This window comes from Sus scrofa, chromosome 4 (assembly GCF_054392235.1).
Source record: "Sus scrofa isolate SSC_HxYL_T2T_F1_AM1 chromosome 4, Sscrofa_HxYL_maternal_Yorkshire_Landrace_v2.0, whole genome shotgun sequence".
Lineage (NCBI taxonomy): Eukaryota > Metazoa > Chordata > Mammalia > Artiodactyla > Suidae > Sus > Sus scrofa.
Window position 1 is genome coordinate 110,419,687 of NC_139386.1, and position 18,448 is coordinate 110,438,134.

At 49.3% G+C, this 18,448-nt stretch overlaps 1 protein-coding gene and 1 long non-coding RNA gene across 7 annotated transcripts in view; one reads left to right on the forward strand and one right to left on the reverse strand.

The window, feature by feature from the left end:
• Positions 1-18,448, reverse strand: part of LOC102166460 (uncharacterized) — a 418,456-nt gene that overhangs the window by 162,973 nt on the left and 237,035 nt on the right. For 3 of the 5 annotated variants that reach the window (XR_014844450.1, XR_014844448.1, XR_014844456.1), the window contains one exon: positions 16,478-16,615. The exons of 1 other annotated variant lie outside the window; for it this stretch is intronic. This is a non-coding gene — a long non-coding RNA (uncharacterized LOC102166460). Of the gene's footprint in view, positions 1-14,774; positions 16,616-18,448 lie in introns of those variants that run through there. One more of the 5 variants, XR_014844449.1, reaches the window with a different exon arrangement.
• The window catches only part of NGF (nerve growth factor), a 51,536-nt gene continuing 41,565 nt past the window's right edge, over positions 8,478-18,448 (forward strand). The window contains exon 1 of one of the 2 annotated variants that reach the window (XM_085020766.1): positions 8,478-8,701. The gene's annotated coding sequence lies outside the window, so the exon portion shown is untranslated. 2 annotated transcript variants of the gene reach the window in all.

An 18,448-nucleotide genomic window follows, 5' to 3' on the forward strand; every position in this document is an offset into this window, starting at 1 on the left:
CCCAGGAACTCCCTGCTGGTCCCAAACTGCCGCTTACTGATGAGAAATAAAGAGCAAGGCTGAGCGGTATGAAGGGAGCACGGCCAAGGTCTTGGTGGAATTAAAATATGAAATGAGCCAGTAAACACCTGAGTGGTTTACAGTCTTCTTAGTTTCTACCATGCTGACAAAAAAAAAAAAAAAAAAGATTTTAAATACCTAAGTCTTGGTTCCTTAAGAATTTTTCCAAATGTTACTGAGGTGCAGTGCTGAGGGTAGGAGCTTTGTAGACCCACAGACTAGGTTCGCTATTTGCTAGCTGTGTGACCTCAGACTGGTTATTCAAACTCTCTGAGTTTCAATGGATTCATTCAATAATATGCTTTAGCTGAGAACTTATTATACTCTTGGCGTTATGATGGGGACTGAGATTTATAGTTCCTAGGATTTTATTTATTTATCTATTTATTTTTGGAGCCGAACCCATGACATATGGAAGTTCCCAGGCTAAGGGTCAAATCGGAGCTACAGCTGCCCACCACAGCCACAGCAACTCGGGATCCGAGCTGCATCTGTGACCTATACCACAGGTCATGGCAATGCCGGATCCCTTAACCCACTGAGCAAAGCCAGGGATCGAACTTGAAACCTCATGGTTCCTAGGCAGATTTGTTTCTGCTGCGCCATGACAGGAACCTCAGTACCTAGGATTTCAGAGTTGAGTGAGGATAGCAGACAACCGCCTATTGTATAAATGTAGTAAGGATGTGTATGTATACTCTCTTTGCGTTCCCAGTATTTGACCGCCCCCATTCTTACAGAGGCATGTGGTTTTCGTAGGAGATCTTTGGGATTGCTGTAGCCAGGTTGCAAAGAGAAAGAGTCGATACTCAGCTTTCCATATCCAGAGTAGGACTTTTTTTTTTTTTTTTTTTTTTTTGTCTTTTTTTGCTATTTCTTTGGGCCGCTCCCACGGCATGTGGAGGTTCCCAGGCTAGGGGTCAAATCGGAGCTGTAGCCACTGGCCTACACCACAGCCACAGCAACGCAGGATCCGAGCCGCATCTGCAACCTACACCACAGCTCACGGCAACGCCGGATCATTAACCCACTGAGCAAGGGCAGGGACCGAACCCGCAACCTCATGGTTCCTAGTCGGATTCGTTAACCACTGTGCCACGACGGGAACTCCCAGAGTAGGATTTTTGAGCCTACAGCAAGACAATGGTTTTGAAAGCTAAGTATTCTCAGCGTCAAAATAAAAGTGTGTGTGGGGGGGTAGGGTAGGTTCTGAATTCCTTAAGGTCCTATTAAAATACCAAGACCTAGGCTTAGAGCTCTCGATCCAAGAGTTTCGCTATAGGCCTAAGGTGGGGACAGCTCATGGTGTGACATAAGAGGAGGTCTGACTGAGGAAAGGAAGAGGAAAAAGTGCTCCCTTTCAGCCCTGTGGAGCAGAACAGGCAGAAGAAAGGAAGGGTGGACCAGGCGATCATTGGTCAAGGTCTTCATTTTCCCTCACTCTTGGGCCTGTCCCCAAAGGCGGGGGTGAGTGCGATAGAAACACAGGAGAGAACCAGAGACCACTGGAGCAAGTGGCCTGTTTCCCTGGGCTCGGGCGATGCCCCAGAGTTGGTTTGGTGCCAATATGGTGGAAGAATGAGAGAATGGCATTGAGGAGAAGGGAGTCCTCAGTAGAGACTTGGAGATAACGCCACTGGCTCTTTTCAGCCTGTATGGAGTGTTCAGACTGCCAGCCTGCAGTCTGAACACTCCATCTTTCCTAATCTGCAGACTCTGGACCACAGGTCCCCCCAAATCCTAAACTGAAGACCTCTGTATCCTAGCCCAACCACAGGCTCCACCATTGATGCCCTATCTCCACAGTGGGCACTGACATTAACTGGTCAGGCAAACCAGGAAGCCAGAGGACATCCAGGAGACCCCTTTGCCCCCCATCCTTTCATCCAACCATGCTTATGTCCTAACACACCTTTTACATTTATTTTGAATTCGTCTCCTCTCTATGCTTAGCTCCTGGTGACCTGCTTAGGCCGTCATCATCATTGTTCACTTGGATGTGACCTTTATGTTTCAATTCAAGAAGAGCAAACTGGGAGTAGAGAATGGAAGACTTTAGAGCTTCAGGCTAAGAATGTGCAGCATAAGGTACCAGGGCCACCATCCATATCCCTACAATTTTTTTTTTTTTGGTCTTTTTAGGGCTGCACCCATGGCATATGGAGGTTCTCAGGGTAGGGGTCAAACTGGAGATATAGCTGCCTGCCTACGCCACAGTCACAGCTCGCCAGATTCAAGCCACATCTGCAACTTACACCACAGCTCCTGGCAACACTGGATCTCTGACCCACTAAACAAGGCCAGGGATCGAATCCACATCCTTGTGGATTCTAGCTGGGTTTGTTAACTGCTGAGCTATCATGGGAACTCCCGTATCCCTTCAGATCTCACTATTGAGGTGCATGATGATGACCTCTTTCTACAAGCACCTGGGGGCTTTCTATGGCTGCAGGTGTGTGTTCAACAGGTACAGGAGGCAGACGAATAGTGGTGGGGATTATTCTTCCCTCCTCCAAAGTAGCTTTCAACCAATTTTGAAAGGAAGTTGGAGGATAAATACCCCAGATTCCCCCACTCTCATGAGAGATGACACTGAGGAACGACCACTTTTCCTGAGAATGACTATAGACCCCAGGTGATCTCCCTGCACAGGCCCAACCCTCCATTATCCACACTCTCCCTGACCTCACCTGGGACTCTCCAGCTTCATTTCTTGACACTTCATATCCCATTACTTCTGAACTGGCTGCAGCTTCCTGCATGCACCATGCCATTTCACACTTGCACACCTTAGTTCTAATGGTTGCCTCCAAAATGTTGCTCTTTCCAACATTCTTCCCTGGCTCCTACTCATGCCTCAAAGCTTAGCTTGAGCAATAACTCATTGACATATACTTATTAAGCATTTGCTCTATGCAATACAGAGTGTTACAGAAGTTCCTAGAAAGGGCACCCAGTCTTGACTTGGGGGATCAATGATACCGCATTAGAAATGTCATCTAAGATTCTGAAAGATGAGCCCCAAAGGAAGAGAAATGAGCAAGGTGGAGCTGGAGGAGAGGGGTGGTAGTTTTGGAGGAACTGAAAAAAAGGAGTATAGAGCCCAGAGGTGCCAGCGCAGCTTATTAAATGAAATAAAAATAGTCACCGAGGCTGGAGCTGTAGAAAAGAAAAGGAAGTTGCAAGAGGGGAAGATGAAGGGCATGAGGGGCCAGAGGACACAGGGCTTTAAGGAATATAGAATGTGTGCTAGTGCAACGGGCACAACAAAGAGGCTCTGAAGCTCCAAGTTGGTCAAACGCTCCATCCCCTGAGCTTCCACTACTTCCTTGCTGGAAAGTAAGTTTCCATATGGCAGGAAACACTCCTTCTTGATCCTTGTTTGCTTGTACCTAACACAGATCCTACCCCAGAACAGGACTGTAATAAGTGCTGAGTTGGGCCACTGAGGTGACAGAAAGCCACCCAGGATGCAGCAGAAGCCACCCAGCCCAGACTCCTCCACAGGAGCGTTACAAATGTGAGGGTCCTGCCTGTGACTCAGCACCACAGAAGCCTGATTGTCAACATGGCACCATGGACAGGAAAGGACAGCCATGCTGCTCTGCAGGCAGAATTTGATCACTGGGGACCCTGCCTCGGGGCAGCTCTACAGTGGCCCCAATAGGAACACTTGAGGTCAGGCCCCATAGGGGCTGCAGAGTGAGGACCAAAGTGAAGGCTCTGGGGTAGCAGAAGTGCTGTGGGGCTTCTGAGGAGCACTGAGGACTCACCCTGGAGGGAGAGAAGTGGGAGAGCCTCAGAGGTGTCTGAACACAGCACCCATGAGGACAAGAACTGCGCTGTCCGCGTGCTGGCCACAGGGTCGATGGAGGCCTTTGTGGGGATGGAGCTGGACCAGTCTGAGCAGCTGGAGGTTCACAGCTGTTTGCATCAGGAGAGTAGAGAGACTCCAGTCTGCTAGGAGGCTTGCTTGATGCTACACCTAAGGAGACCACTTGTTTTACCCTGGCCGGTTTCTATACCTGTCTCACTTTCCTTTCCAAATCAAGCTCAACAAAATCACAATTTTATTCTTGACAGACCTGGTATAAAATGTTTTTAAATACTTATTTATTAAATGGGTTAAACAACTTAACTTGATTACTTAGTTCCAGGTGACTAGAGGTTGTTCCATTCACTTGCTGAATCCCTGGCACCTAGAACAGGACTGGCCCATAGCAGGTGCTCAGATATTAATTATTTAATATGTATAATTATATAATTACAAGTAATTATACTTCTTATGGCTCAAAGAGGAGAGAGCTTTCTCCCAAGGTTGCACCATCTGAGAGGAGTGAACTCTTCCCTGTCCCCAGCTAGTGGCTTTCCTGGGCTGTGGTGCCCCCGCTGGAGAAAAGCTGAACTGCTCTGCGCCCAGCTAGGATTTTCTGGTACCAAGAATGAGCTCTGCAGGGCTGAGCAGGAGGAGTTAAGGACTTCAGGTGGAGGTGCTGGGGTGGGGTGGTGGCAGCAGAGCCCTTGCTAGTGCCTGTGCACGTGGTCTGAAGGGAACCCAGGGAGCTCCTGGCACATAGGGACATTCAAAATGTGGGTGACTGAGGGGCATGTGTGAGAGGTCAGGGTTGACATGGGGGTGAAATCATAAAAAGAGGAGGGAACACCCGGAAGAGTGCGCATGGGGGAGAATGTCAAGTCCTGGTCTGAGCCACGGGAGGCTCATGCGTTTCAAGGGCAGACGAAAAAATCGGAGAGGTGGATGGCAAGCCAGGCCAGCACGGTCACAGAAGCCTCGGAAAGCAAGTCTTAGATAATGGAGGTCATCCTAGAGGAGGCTGAGGACTGGCAAAGGCTGCTGAACTTGGCTGAAAGGAGGAAGAGACCCGGTGTTCAACAGCAAGAGCATCACAGATTTGGGTCACATCTCTGCTCAGTCACTGACGTATGCTGAGCAAGAGATTTATCTCTTAGGTCCTCAGCTTCTTCATTTACAAACAGATGATACCTACTGATGGGGCCACAGGATGCCTTGCCCAGGGCCTAAAACAAGGAATGCCCTCAATAAACGCTGCCATTATTATGTTGGTGGAGGTGTGCTTCTTGCAACTGGTGACCTTGAAGAAGACAAGAGTTCAGTAGGGGTACGGGGAAGAGATGGGAACCAGATTGCGGGAAGTTAAAGGGAGCCAAGGAACCAGTGGGTGTAGATGACTTTGCTGAGGAATCTGGTAGTGAAAGGAAGCTGAGAAATTCAGTGGTCAAGCAGGAGGAAGGCCAGAGGTTTCTGTAAGAGAGAAAAGGCAAGTGAGTGCTCACAAGCCAAAGGGAGGGAACCTGTAGAGAGGGAAGAACAGAAGATATCAGAGAGGGAGAAAAGACAGAGAGAGGCCCCGTGAGTAGGCAGGGGTGGTCCCCCAGAGGAGAAGGGGGAGACCCCTGATGGCAGTGTTGTCTGCACCTGGCCTTTCTGGGCTCCTTTACCATCTTCCCTGCTTAGGCCAGAGATGGGAGGTCTTTCCCTCAGCCTCTTTCAGAAACTGTGGTAACAAGAAGACCTGCTCAGAAGTCAAGAGGCCTGAGTTCTGGTCCTGACCCTGGCTGTTTGTACTTGGCTGAGCCCTTGTCCTTCCCGAACCCTTGTGTCCTCCTCCATGAATGAGGTGGCTAGAATGATCTTCTCTGTGATTCTGCAACCATGTCATCTCACTAAGCATGATAAAACATTTCCTTTTCTGAAGTTTTTCTCGACTCTGATTAGAAGGAAACAAAACAAAACAAAAAAAAATCTTTGAGCTGAAGTTATCACTTCCGCCAGCAACTGGGACAATGTGTCAATATTTCTGGTTCACACGTATGGCAAGCAGATCTGGCGATTCCATCAGTACTGGCAGCTTGCTGCTGAGCCTCCTGATGTTTTAAATAGCTTGTGCACTTTGTCCTGGCCTTCTGGAATGAAGCAAAGGAGAGGCTGGAGCTTTGCACTAGGCTGAGTGCTGCCGTTGATGAGGCACTCAGTGGTTGAATCCTCAGAAATAACAACAATTACTGTGCATGCCACAATCTGTCCTCCAAGGCAGCAAATGTATCAGCTGCTAGTTATTTTGATATCTTGGATAAAAAGCTCTTTTGAGAAAATCAAGTCCAGAAAAACATTCTTATCCTCTGCTTGTCCACACCATTCCTCCTGCCTGCTGCCCTCTCAGCTGTTTTCATTCCTATAAATGTAGCTGGTCCAGGCCTTAAGGTCCTTGTTCCAATGACCCAGGAGAAAGATGTTTCTGTTTGGGCCCTGAGTGACAATGGAAGATGCAAGAGAAGAGACACCTGGCTATGTCTCTGTGCCAAGGACAGTCTGACCTGGACCTGCTGGAAACCGATCCAGTGTAGATGGGTTGGCTGACAGCCACACGTGGTTCTGATCACTGCTGGATTTAACAGGCATTCACTGAACACCTACTGTGTGACAGACCCTGTGCTAGGACCAGGAGAGGTGGTGACAGATGTGGCTAGGAACTGCTAATCCAGCCCCCACAAAAACACAAGCTCCCTGATCAGGTACCTTAGATATCTCGCAGGGCCTGGCACATAGCAGGTGCTCAACAATCAACCTTTGGAGTGTGCATTTGTTATTTACATGCTATACTTGACTCAAGATCCTTAAAGCTCAAGGACATAAACAGAGCTATTCAGGGGAGGAAAGGAGCACTTATTAAATCAACATGTGCCATCAGAATGTGATCAATAATTTGGGGGGTGGGGCATCCAGGTTTACATCATTTTTAAATTTGCTTCTTACACTCCACATGAAAAAGAACAAGTGCCCCTAATCCTTTTTGTCCTCGGGGATGCCACAAGGACACCTACAAAAGCTCTGTATTCAACAACCAAATTCTGTTATTCTAAAATTTGTAACTTCATCCCTAAATTCTTGGGCAGCTATTATGTAAGGCTTAGGGCTGGTGCTTTCAAACAAGTTTATACATGACATGATTGATGAATGAATTTGTCCTATTGTCTGGAAATTCCTTTGTTTAACTGACGGTGATAAATTTCCTAATGGATCACCCTGACTCTGATGCTGCTTCTACAGAAAGGCCCATTCATGGTGGCTCCGGCTGCTTACACTCACCTCCAAAGTGTTCCTCCACCAGTTTGCATCTGAACAACTCAAGGGAAAGAGGCTTTGCTGGGAAATAACGAGGTCGTATCAAAGCTCAAACGCTCTTCTGAGTCTGGGGTTTTTCTCCTACCTCATCCCTCTCAGAGCATACATATGTGGGTGAATAAAGTATGGGAGCAAAGGTAAAACCAGAAAGAAGCGGAAACCTCAGGTTAGTCTGTGTCAAGTGCCTAAGCGGGGCCTCACGTGGCTCAAGTGCCCTCCACTGGGGGACAAGGGCCACCCTTGGACTTAAAGCAGGAACTCCTGTGCCTCACTAAATCCCAGTGCCTGAGAGTGACCTTCACCTTAATTGTGCTGTCAGAGCTTCACCCACAAAGGGAGTCTCTGCCTGCCTCCCCCCACCACCTATCTCTCTAACTCTCTTCTCCAAGCCTTCCTCCCGTGTGGCATCAGGCACAGAGGAGGGGTTCTGTATGCAATTTGCTCAAGGAAGAAGTGAAGACACCTACATACAAGCTCAATACCAGGGGACGGGGGTGTGAATTTTCAAAGCTCCATGAATCCCCCAGAACATTATTACAATTAATGATGCACATTTGGTGGAAATCTGACTTTAGGGATATTTCTGGGCTATGGGTCAGACAAACTCCCTGGTCAAGCTCTGAATCCATGGAACCCAAGAAATCTTGGTGGGCCAGCTACGAGATCCTGCCTAACTGAAAGTACGGATGGCGGAGAAAAAGAATTTGGGTAGGGCTTGGGGTGGGGCAGAAGGCTCTCTGCCTGGGTCAGTTTAGAGTCACAGAACTTTTGCAAAACTGATGAAAGTTGGGAACCCTCCACCCAGAAAAACCACACATCACACAGTAGACAAATCTGCTTACAATTTCAGAAGGATCAGGCACCCCGGAAAGGAAGCTTCTATAATCAGGGCCTGAAGGTAAGGCTCTGATTCTAGGTCCTAATGCCTAAGTGCCCTGCCCCAGGGCCTTCTAGCTGGTTCTGCTGTAGGAGCCACAGCTCTCCCTGTGTCAGAGGAGTCAGGAACCTGCATCTCCTGGAGCTCCCCTGGGTACTCTTTTCTCCCAGGGTGACAGGAGGCGTCCTGGGAAAAAAGGTCTCTGGGCTTTTCTCTCTTGGCTCCCAGGAGCTGGAGCAGCCCAAGCCCAGGGCACGAAGGATGGCACCAGGCAGACCCCAGAGGAGCTGGAAGCAAGGCGCGGGCTGCCGGCTTCGCAGGAGGGAAGGGAGGGGAGGTGCGGGGAGCTCCCGGCGACTCCGCCCACCCCCAGCCAGTTGGCCCTTTGGCGTCCGAGGCCAGCACCCCCGCCTGGTGCCCCAGAAAAATCCCCAGCCAGTAGGGCTTTGCAAGCGGCCCCTCCAATGCCGATGCATTTCCTTTTGACCTCTGGAGGTTTGACCCCCAACCCTGGCTGGGTCAAGCCCGCCCTCCCGGGAAAGATCGCTCTCTGGTCCCCAGGACCCCTACTGGCGGGCACCTCCGCCTGGCTGGAGCAGGTGCGGGGCTGGGGCTGCGGAGGGTTGGAGTGGGGGAAAGGATTTGGAGTGGGTGACTCAGGAGTCCGGGAGGAGGGGCTAAGAATTCAAGAAGCCTGTGTTAGAGCAGCTCGGCGCTCCGGCACAGCAGAGAGCGCTGGGAGCCAGAGGGGAGCGCAGCGGTGAGTCAGGCTGCCCTGAGCCCAGCCCGAGAGGGGCGCAGCTCGGGCACCGGCGCGGTCCGGCGTGGCTGGGCTCCCGGGGAGAGTATGCGTGGATCCCAGTGTGGCCAGATCTCTGGGTGCCCCGGAGGCTCCCATGGGCTGAACTGCGGCCGTGAGAGGAGCGTCCCAAGTGGGTGCGGGAGCCTCGGCGGGTGGGCGAGTCGTGGGGAGCAGGGCTCTCTCAGGTCGTGGAGTTCCCAACCTCCCGATGGCCCGAAGTGCGGGAGGCCACTCTGGCGCTTGAAATCGCTGTACGGCGGTGCCAAGGACTAGCTCGAGGGCTAGAAGGGGGACGGCACTCAAGTGAGAGAGAGCGAACGAGTGTGGCGAGAGGGATGCGCGGGCTGCGAGCGCGCCGGGGCCGCAGGAGTGGTGATCTGCACGGCGGAGTGCGAGTGCAGGGCGCGCGCGGGCTGGGGTGTGTGCCTAGTCCCTCGAGTGCTACGCTGCCCCCAGGGAAGGGGATGAGCGGGCAGGGGGCCCTGGACCTGGTGCAGGGCATGAAGCAAGGGTCTCCGGGTTCCTTCGCCGGTCGCTGGAGAACTGGGAATCCCCAGAGAGGGCCCCAGGGGTTGTTAGAGGAAGCCTGCTCGCCAAGGGACTCCATGCAAGGTCCTGCTACGTGGGTTACACGCCTCACCTCCAGCTGTCTGCTGCCAGGTGCGGGAGAAGCTAGTATGGAGGGGTGGGGCGGCAGTGCCTTGGGTCCAGACGGCAAAGACCTAGGGGAGGGAGAGACAGGACTCCGGGTCGCGAGCGGCATCTTTGAGCCATCGTAAACAAGCGGCTTCACTCTGATTACAACTCTCCTTTTTCTTTCCAAACAACAACAACTGAGATTCTCATGGAAGGTGTTTTCTGCTTGAACTTTTCTCTTCTCTTGTGATTTGAGAGATTAAAAAAGAGCTTGCTTGCTAGGCTGGTTTTTCCAAGTTGTTCCAGGTTGGAAGTTGTAACAGTTTGTCGGATAATTTATGGGTGTTTCATGCATTAAAGGGTATTACAGTAAAGCCTTTGGGTGCTATGGGTATTAAGAAAAACTTAGTGCACGTTCCCAGCTGGAAACCAAAATAGGACTCTCCTGGGTATCTCTGCCCCCTCCGTCATCTGAGGCCAATGGAAATCCTGGAGAAAAGGCACTTGATTAATTGTCCTGGCTCCATCCTCTGGGCACACCCACTGCCAGCGCCAGACACCTCCTCCCCCACTCACATGTATGGTCAGCTGCTTTCTCAAATTCAGAATGGCAGTGGCGGGCCCACCAGTATCTTCTATTCCGGGTCTTCAAACTTGAAGTTGTCAGTTAAGTCTGCGGCCGGAGGGGACTACTTCTTCCTCTCAGCGCAGAGGAGGGCAGCAGCCATTGGACCCTGCCAGCCCTTCCTGTGCAGTGTCTACAGTTTGAACGTCTGAAACTTTCCCCTTCTGAAGAGCCAATGAAGAAAGGCTACATTGGATCTGCATGGGTCTCTTCTGCAGAAGTCATACGTCAGCCTGGCCGGCCCAAATGTCAGTCCATTATGGGATCTGTTCCCAGAGGTTCAGCAGCAACTGAGGACTAGGGGTGGGGAGTGTGAATGGTCTGGGGGCTGGGACTGGCCCTGCTGGCCTTGAATGTGGCTCATACTTGGGTCATTGAAGGGGGTTGGGATTACCATCACATGCTGCCAACCCCCCCCCCCCACCATGATTTTCCCAACATTTTTAGGCAGGTGGGAAAAAGGGCAGTCTTGATGGGGAAAATGTTAGGAGGCACCACAAATCTCTGAGGCATGGGGACTCATGTTTTGATAGAGCTATAGGAGTACCTCAGAGGATTTTATAGCCAGCTGCTTGTGCCATGCCTGCCCCGGCAGCCATCCTACCCCAAAGCAACCCAGGCCCAGACCCACTAGAGAAATGGCAAGCTGGGTCCACTCAGGCAGCTATCCTCATACTGGTGACTCTTTCGGTATCCTTAACCTTTGTCAAGGAGTGAGGTTCTCAGCTTCTCCTGTTGCCCACCACATGTCTCCCCCACCCAGGGGGCTGGAGGGAGCAGGGGATGAGGCTTCACACTCTCCTCCTCCATGGAGAAATTTGTGTGATGGCCAGGAAGGGGCCCCCAGCTGCCGACATCAGCAGGGAGGGTAGGGCATGGCAGGGCAGGGCTGGAGCCTGAGGGAAGTTTCTCATCATTACTGAGATTAAACTGATGGGAAAATGGCACAACTTTTAAATGAGTGCTGAGCACGAGTGCTGCACATTCGTGGCATGCCTTGTTTCAGTGGCAACTGCCTTGGAGCCGCGGAGAAACCACTTGCTGTTCTCAGCAGGCAGTGGAAGGCTGGCTGAGGATTCATATCAAAATCTGGATATCACTGAGCAAACAATCCATATTCACAGAGGGTTGCTCCTCCTTTGACTGGCACCTCTGATCTTGCAAACCATCAGCTAAACTGTTAGGAATCAGGCTTAGCTCATCCTGACAAATCATCTCTTGTGATGGACCAGTTTCACAGCATATGGCAGCCTCTAGCAAGTAAATGGAAATGAAAGACCCTTCTCCAACTCATTGCCAGAGACCTTGCTTCCTGACAGTGGGGAACCAGTTAACATCCTAACTCTAAATAGCAGGAAAACTGGGATGGCCCTGAAGCAGAAATGCAGCTAGAGAAACTGAGGCTTTGAAGTCACTGACCTTTCAGGTGTGCAAAGGATGAAAGTGTCACTATTTAAGCTGAGAGGATAGACATTTTTGCCACAAAATTTAGCCAAGGCCATAATAATGAAAATGTATAATAAAAAGGGCCTATGCCTCATGATTTTTTCATTACTCTTCTCTGGGTTACTTTACATGTTTTGGAGGAGTTTCTATAGGTTGTTGGTCTCAGAATACAATACAGTGGGAATCCCCTTGAAATGATCTCTTGCTATTTTGCTCCCATATTTCGGGTAAGCTTCCTGTGGTCGTCTCCTGAGTTATGAGACAGGAGGGGAAGTAGCTTTGTGACCTTGAGCGAGTCACTAAACTTCTCAGACTACTTTCCCATTCTATAGGACAAGGGTAGTGGATTAACAGTGTTTCTCAAAGGGGCTGTTGGCACCTGGGGACGATTCTTGGTGAAGGGTGACCTATTTACATAATGCAGGAAGTTTAGTGCCCCTACCTGCCTATTAAATGCCAGAAGTCACGGTGATTACCCCAAATCCCCTCCCCCCATATGTGGCTAAATGCTTATTAGAAGGATAATACTGCTCCCAGTTGAGAACTCCCTTGGAAATTACCAATACGGGCCTTTCAGCCCTATAGTCTGGTCATCTATTATTTAATCATTAAATTTGGGCTTCAGGTGTCCAGCCCTGGGCTTCATCCTCCAGGAGCCAGCGTATCAGGCTCCAGGAAGCCAGTTGCAGGAACCTCAGTGCTGTGGCTCTGCCAGGCATTGTCCTTTGCTTTGGTCAGTGGAACGTGACTACAACTGAACCATATGAAAAGAAAACCAGAAAGAGGAGGGAGAAGGGACAGGCGGTATTAGAGCATGGCGGCTTCCTTCTCTGCCATATGCTATTAAAAACACAGGCAGACTGCCTGCCCCGGGTGTCCACAGCATTGGGAGGAAATCCTTCTCTCCTTCACTAAGTGGATCACACTCTGGCACCAGGAGGTCCCTTCCCTGAATGAGAGAACGAGGAAGCAGAACCCTCCCCAGCATCGACAACACTTAATACAACATGGGCACACGTTGGTATCAAATTAATACAACTGTGCCCAAGCTGTGAGAATAAATGAGAATTAATAATGTGACATTCGATTGAAAAAGTAGGCTAGTAATGCTGCACTGGAGGGATGGTGCTTGTAAGACTGGGTTTATTCTCACGTAGAACAGTTCACTTATCCTTACCAAAATCTCACCAGAGAATTAAAAAATAGGACCATTTGGTTATTCATAGTGCAAAGAGCTAAAATGAATAATGTCTTTGGAGGATGTTATTGCTTGCTACTCACTCCCAAGCAGTAGAAGAGAGAAAACTACCAAAACAGTAGAGCTGGCAGAGTTTAGAATTGATTCCTAATGAGGCCAAAAAAAAAAAAGAAAAGGACATAAGAGACTTAAGGAGATTCCCAAATGAAGTTGAGACAGGTCTGATGATGCAATCTGTCAAGTGGGACTAGCAACAATGCTTTCTGAATTGGCCAACCTCTTTTACACGCGGAAGTCTTTTTATTAGGAGTAGTATTAGTCAGTCAGACAGTCAGGGTTTCCCTGAAAATTCCCCACCGGAGTAAGCAGATGGAGATGTTTTGGCACTGCCTGGGGTGGCCTCTGCAGGTGGAAAGCTCTGCAAGTGGAACGATCTGGCTCTGAAGTCAGTGGGAACGAACAGCCCAAGCTTCCCACAGAAGCCTTTCCACATCGAGGGCAGCTACAATCCACGACTACTGGGATTGTCTCCCAATAACCACAAAGTATTTGCTCTTTGGTACAGATGGGCTGATCTTCCCATTTCCTCTGGCTGCTTTTTTGGTAGCCAAGGTTGGTGGAATATAACATCTGGCTGCATAGTGTTCACGTTCCCAAGTAAGTTCCAGGGAGCACTGTCTGCTGGGAGCCATGAGAGCTCAGCCAGGTTGGGGGGAGGGGGTCCTGTCTCAATGCCCCCCCCCCCCCAAGTCCCATGGCTGTGGATCAGAGATGCGGTTGAAGACTTGGTGCCCCCGCCCCAATCACTGTGGATCAGAGTGGTAGTTAAAGTGACTTGCATTTCTCACTTGTGTATTCTGGGGACGTGCCATCCCATGTTTGGACCTGAGTAGACCTGGCTTAGAGGTTAACATACCGGGGGACCACCTCATTCTTGTCAGTAACCAAAAGCTAAACCCCCATGTTGTTCGGGAGATGCAAGAGAGGCAGGTTCCCTTTGGATTGTGGTTTCTAAGGAAGGAGGAAACCACAAGGTTCAAGGTGGGCTCTAACTGCCCGAAGGACGCTGGACTAGGCGAGCAGGGAGGAAGGAGATGAGCACCAGGAGAACAGAGATGCAGGAAGGCTTCTTTTGTAGCCAGTGTTTTTCTTCCATAAAACAGAGATAACAGTGATACCCGCTCTGTCGGGCTGTTGTACGCATCAAGTGGGAGGATACTGGTGGAACATCACAGGCCTGGTGCACAGCAGGCGCTCAACAAACACAAGTTCCCATCCCTCGTGTTCTCCCTCGGTGCCCGGAGGGGTCTGCGGAATTCCTCCCTTTATGCTTTTTAGTTCAGGTTGGACAACCTCATCTTTGCATTTTTTATGTCTCTGTATATGTAAAGCTTTGTTACACGGAGAGAAGAAATCTTCCTGGTAGTACTGAAGCTCCTCTAGGAACTTACCCACCTGTATTTTGACCTTCTCTATTTAATGTCCTCATTTTGATAGAATTTTAACCAAACATTTCATCTTCTGAATTACTTTGGCCTCATTATATCCAAGCAAAAGGGAACTCATGGACATTTTCCTGTAATTTTCTTTCAGAGGCAAACTTCGTCTCAGACTTGTATTTCAGAAATGTTATGTAATGCTCTCTAAATAAGGCATTTCTTGAGAATGGCCATTTGTACTGGCAGCTTTAAGAGTGTTTTGGTTCCTTACCCCACATAACAACTTGTCCTCCTCCAACAGCTCGTTTCCTTAGGATTTTATGTACCTTATCAAGTTTACTAGAGATAGAAGAGGAAGAAGTGAATTTTTCTACGGCAGCCAGGTGTTTGTGCTCTCTCTCACCCCAAGGGTCAGTGGCTGAACAGCAGTTGCTGAATTGCATATAACCTTTGGTTAAAGAGGGACCAGTCCTCAGCCCCCTGACCTCAGGCTGCTGGATTGATCTTTCTTCTCCCAATTAGCATCTTTTTTTTTTTTTTGCTATTTTAGGGCTGTACCCGCAACATATTGAGGTTCCCAGGCTAGGGGGTTGAATTAGAGCTGTAGCCTATACCACAGCCATAGCAATGCAGTATCTGAGCCACATCTGCAACCTATACCACAGCTCACGGCAACGCTGGATCCTTAACCTACTGAGTGAGGCCAGGGATTGAACCTACAACCTCATGGATCCTAGTCAAGTTCGTTAACCGCTAAGCCATGAGGGGAACTCCTAGCATCTTAATTAATATGCTAACTAGAGGCCTGGGCACTTGGAGAGTCATAATAAGTATAAATCATGGTCTTGTCCAAGGAGCTTGCTCAAGAGTCAAAGTGGAAATGCCTCATCGGATAACGTAAATGAGGTAAGGCCATAGGCTGGTGGTGGCTGCAGAAAACAAACTAGAGAGGGTCTGTCCCATCAAGAGGGGAAAGGCCATCTATTGCTTTGCAGGTCTGTAGGACCATGTGGGCAGATTTTCCAACTTTTCCGAAAGAGTCAGAATTTTGAGTTCGATTATATAGTTTCTTCACTTTTCGAAACATCCATGTGGACCAAGCAAAACCTGTCTGCTGGGGGGTTTTTTGTTGTTTGTTTGTCTGTTCGTTTGTTTTTGCATCTAGTTTGTCTCTCCTCCTGCTGCCTTCCTGCTCGTAACACTCTTGGAGCAGTTACGAGCAATATCAAAACAGAGACTAGCTGTAGAAGGCTTAGCTGTGTGGCTCTCAGAGAGGTTTGGGGCAAGGTGCCCTCTAGGGAGGCTCCTGGGGAGGGGATGTCCTGCAGGTGGGTAGGACTGTAGACAAGCAACCCTGGCACAAAAGAGACCTAGCTTCAGATCCAAGCTCTGCCTCTTGTTGACTCTGTAACCACATTACTCAATCCCTCCAAACCTCAGTTTGCTCTTCTCTAAAAGGGGCTCATTATACTGCTCTTGGAAGTCAGTTGTGAGGGTGAATGAGGGAGGGAGGGCTGGAGAGCACTGACTCATCCCAGAGCCTGGAATGGAGCTGGTGCCCAGTGAGCCTGAGCCCTGTCCGATGGCTGGGCGGGTGGGCTTTAGCCAGCCCAGAGGGCGTTAAGGGCCAGAGGCATGAGGAAGGGCCCCTCACTGAGTTTTGTAAACAGTTGCTTTCCAAGGACTTGGGCTCCTGTTGCTTTTCCTGCCCCAGAAGAGGGAGAGTATGTGTAAGCTGTTTTTCTCCCCTCCTGCCGCCTTCCTGCTTCTCTCCGAGGTCTGAGACCGTGTGCCCACTTGCTCTGTCAGAATCCCACCCTTTCAAAACCTGACCTGGGCCACAGCTGAAAAACACAACTCTACTGGGTAAGAAGGAAAAGTACTCCGGGAGGCTGTATAGACACGCACGGCAAATATTCAAGGAATTCTTAGGAATAAAAAAAAATTCGTAAATCTGGATTTCTGCATGAGGCCATCACAGGAACATGTTTTCTCAATTAGCATGCACATTGCTTGGAGTGAAGTCACCGAGTCCGCGGCTCCTCCGGGCTGACTTGTGCTGGAGCCACCTGATCTGGACCTCACTTTCCATGATCTAAAGCTGATTGAGCCAACCCTGTCCCTGCCCCCCAGCTGCTGAAACAAAATCACCCCCAAATCCTAAACCAGGGTGAAGACATATGCACTTCCCTGCAAAGCACAGAAATTTCAGATTCTGGGTGTACTCACCCCAGATTGAGAAAGACAGCACTACACTTGATGGTGGAATGATAAGAGCCAACCACTTGCGTTGTTCTTTTCCTGGGGCATTTATTGTTAGATGGTGACTGTGCATTGCCCCGTCAGAGCAGATGTGTCCTTTAGGTTCTGAAAGCAGAGAAAATAGTTTCTTTTGAGAAAGCATGCATCAACTGCTTAAAATATTACTAGTCAGTGCCTGAGATCAGCGGTTATGTTTTCTGGATGGTTTCCTAGACTGACTCTTTTCCAAGCGAAAGGCTTTGTCTGATATTTGTAATTTCTGAAATATTTGATTAATGATGTCCCCTCACCAGAGGGATGGTCTAGGGTGCATAATTAGCAGCCTGCCTCAGAAGCAAAGATGCTGCGCAGCATCCAACGAGATCAAGCAAGTAGTTGAAAACATTTCAGGTCAACTCCCGTGGTGTAGAGGAAAGGAAAATGGTTTTCAAACTGTAGGTTGAGACCCATTAGGGGGATGTGAAATCAATTAAAGTGGTACAACTCTCTCTTGCTCTCTTCAAAAGAAAATAGGAAAAAAAAGGAAAGAGTAAAATTTTTACAAATCAATGTGCATTGCATATAGCAAGGGAAAGTATTCATGAAACTTTGGTCTTAGCTGTATATACATTTACACATACATATGTGCAAACTGGATCATGATGGAAAATGTATTTTTTCACTATGAGTCATGGTTTAAAAAGTTTAAAAGCTGCTGGCCCAGACGACAGCATGGTTTAGGAAAGGGCATAGCTCTGAAGCCAGACAAACTTGGGGTTAAGTCCCAGCTCTATGATTCCTAGTTGTGTGATCTTGGGTAACTTAAGTTCTCTAAGCATCAGTGTCCCCATCTTGAAGGTCAGACTGATTGCTTTCTCATAGAACTATTATGTAAATTAAGTGACAAAGATGTATAAAGTGCCTGGTACTGTGCCTGCTGCCAAGGCGGCCTCAGGAAGTGAGAGCCACTGTCATCATCTGTCTTCTTCTTCCCCTCCCCTCTCCTCTTCCTTCTTGATTTTCTTTGTGACTAATCAACCTCATCAAAACTACAAGTCCCCTTTAATCCCTGAGGTTGGCTGTTTCTCTGGCCAACTAGGCAGAGAAACGACAGCAATTATGTTTTGTCTTTGTCCCCAGCCTTTCTCTACCATTTTTCTCCCATTTCATGTTTGCAGAGCCATCTTTCTGTGATCCTCTTCCCTAGACATGACCATAAATTGTCCAAGGGGCCCAAGACATGCCCTGTCACTGGAAACCATCAGAGGGAAATCACGGCCTTTGCTAGCCTTGTGACCAGGACAGATGTTTTGGTCCTAATGTGGTGGTGCAGTGACTCTGGAAGGAGCTTCTGTTCCCACAAATCACATCCTTCCTTCTCAGTATATTTTTTTAAGGACAACAGGGCTAAGATACCATTAAAATGTTGACATTGTCAAATTCTTAAGAAGTTCCTGCCCAGAGTAGAGAGCCTGACATTTTCTTGTGAGCGAGGCTCCAGGCTGCCCCAATGCAGAGGGTTTCAGTTTCTCTCCCAGTATAAGGAGCTTAAAGGCCCTTGGTGCCGTCCCTGGAGCTGACAACTTCAGGTAAACCAAACCCCAATCCTGACTCCCGCCCTCAACCCAGCCCACAAGCTGTCACTGACCCCAGACCTCCCCTTTCCAGAGGAGGGTACATGGAAGAGTGACCCCACACCAAGGTTCTACATCGGGGCCACAAAGGCGACATGTCCCAATTTTCTTGAGAGCCTGGCTAATGCAGCCCCGAGGACAGATCGGCGATGACAAACTGCTGCCTCTTTGTTTAGGCGGAAGCTTCACCTTTCTCCCTCCAGTTTGCCGTGCTCCCCTGGGGCTCATTCCGACTCTCTCCTTGTAAAATGCCCTCCCCCTGGGCCCCATTTCCACCACTCCCACTCAAAGAGGATTATTAGTGACATCTCCTCAAATGCTGAAT